This window comes from Camelina sativa, chromosome 17 (assembly GCF_030686135.1).
Source record: "Camelina sativa cultivar CO46 ecotype springtype chromosome 17, ASM3068613v1".
In the NCBI taxonomy this organism is placed as follows: Eukaryota; Viridiplantae; Streptophyta; class Magnoliopsida; order Brassicales; family Brassicaceae; genus Camelina; species Camelina sativa.
In genome coordinates, this window is record NC_141896.1 from 33,208,864 (window position 1) to 33,211,335 (window position 2,472).

Sequence of the window (2,472 nt, forward strand, 5' to 3'; positions counted from 1 at the left end):
GGGATGTGACTGCATTTTTTACCTCACCAAAAATTAGCTGGTAAAATATATTTATTAAGTGCATTGTTGTTTACCTAAATTTCATATTTATATTGTATTCATGTAAGTTATATTCCAAAATTTCATGTTTTTGTAGATGTCAGTCGTAATATAATTTGTGCAAATGCAAGAGAGAAAATAAAAAGATGGAGAATGCTTAATATGTGTTGAAAGTCTAAAGAGAGAAAACACAATAAACACACTACTATGTAATCAAAAATTTCTCCACATGTTGAAATACTCTAATACTATATATAAAAGGAAAATTCAACTAACACTAAACAAAAGAGCCCAAAAAAAATTGAAATGATCAGTATATTTTAAAAACCATTAAAATAACAATTGCTGAGTAAACAAATAAAAGAACTATAATATCCAAATTACTAAAATTCAAAAACAATGTAAGCTAAATCCGTGTGTAGCACGGATAACTTCTAGTATATATATATGGATAAGTATTATAATCTTATTTAGAATAAACGGAACAGAACATAGGGAATATCAGTTTCATTTTCATAATTTGGAACCTGAGGATGATGAATGGTCGAATTTACAAGCTTGACCGGATTTGCAAAGGCCGAAGCGACTGAAATTTGGGCAAACGGTTTGATTAGGTCTTAGCGGTAAGCCTTTGTTATTGAGGGCCAGTCCAGACTCTATCGGGGTTGTATTCATGGGGTGATGGTATTTGCATTCTTTCAGATCACAGTTTCCTGTTAGAAGATAGTTGCTGCATTCAGGTATGCCTGGATGTGTTGGCATTTTTTTGTCAGACATATTTTCTCTTCTCTTATTAGACTTGGTATTGTTTGCATATACTTGATTATGTTCTACGTGTATATATATATTAGAAAAAGATATCTAGCATTAAATACTCAAATGACATGTTTTGAAGAAATATATCATCATTAACATTTATTGTATATAGTTATAATTGTAATAGTTTTTTTTTAGTGATTAGATTTACCAATAGATATATGCATTCAATTATATAATACTTTTTTAACTACATGTGACATAAGTCATTATATTTCATGAGTTATAAAGCTTTTTCAGAGAGGATACACCATCATATTTTATAAATTAGATACAGAAGTTATTATGCATACAAAAGTCAATTCTGTATAATAATTACAATCTCTAAAAAATAATTATTATTTTTTTATAATAATTTTCATTAATTATTATTTTCTGTTTTAACTGTTAAAATATATTAAACAAATTACTACAACTGTTTAATTAACCATTTTAATTAATTTTTGGTATATATATACCGTTACAACTTTTACCTAGTTTGATAAATCATTGCAAACTTTAGGTTTGTTTGGTAAATTTATGAAAAGCTACGAAAATATTTTTCAGTAATTACCTTTCTTTATGATAGCTTTTCATTAAAAAAATCAATATTTAGTTACTAATATATATTTAATGAATCATTGTATCCAACACTGCAACATTTAATTTACACTACATGAAATGATGGTTTTAATAGCAGTATTTGATAGCGGATTTTTTGGTTTTGCTATAGTTGAATTTCTTAAAAAGTAACATAGCGTTTCCATAATTTGAAACACTATAGTAGGATGTGCGGGAATACATTTCGATCTGGTGCTTAGATTTTGGTTATATGATTGCATATTCTAAAGTGAAAACACTATTGTAGGGGAAACCAAGGAAATGAAAATTGCATTGCCACCAAAATTTTTATTAAACAAATAAAAAGTATATAAAAAAACAGAGAAAAAAGAAGTAAAGAATGAAACTAGGTCTTACAGTCGCCACTTCTCTCATTCTTCTCTTTTTTCTCTCTCTGAAACTACGCCGAAACCATCTCTGAATTTCAAACTGTTTTTCACTTTCGATCCAATTTGTTTCTATGATCTTTCAACATTCTTCTCTCTTTCTTCTCAATCTCATTCTCATTTTCTGTTAGTCACAATCCCTGTAGATCGCGATTGTCAGTTTCGTTGTTGATCCAAAACATACTGGTGAGGTCGAAAGTGACTCAGAAGGTAAAATATATGGTTGGGTGTTTGTTAATTTGCAATGCTATACTATAATTCATGTAAGGTAGATCTGAATCGTCTATTGTTTTTGCAGTTAATCTTCGGTCGAATGTAATATTTGATACTTGATGTTTATCTGAGTTGAATTGATTATCTTATTATGTGTACTTGAAGTTGTTGTAATGATACTTCATGCCGTGTTCTGTTTGCAGAAACTAGATTCAAGCTTCTTGTTCAGTCGTACCTTGATTTTATTTGTGTAATATATTATTTCTAGCTTTTTTGTTTATCCTTTTGTTGTTGATGTGGTGTATGTGAGTATCTGATCATTAAAGTTTTTATCACAATTGTACGTATAATTGGTGTCGGAGCTTGGGTAGTATTGGTGTAAAATGGACTAGGCATGGGTTTGACTTTCAAGGTATTT

At 28.9% G+C, this 2,472-nt stretch overlaps 1 pseudogene across 1 annotated transcript; it reads right to left on the reverse strand.

Annotated features, from left to right (window-relative positions):
• Positions 1-336: 336 nt before the first annotated feature.
• On the reverse strand, positions 337-861 carry LOC104773728 (zinc finger CCCH domain-containing protein 13 pseudogene; annotated as a pseudogene). The gene has a single exon (XR_015587610.1). The product of XR_015587610.1 is annotated as a zinc finger CCCH domain-containing protein 13 pseudogene (transcript).
• Between the last annotated feature and the right edge of the window lie 1,611 nt (positions 862-2,472).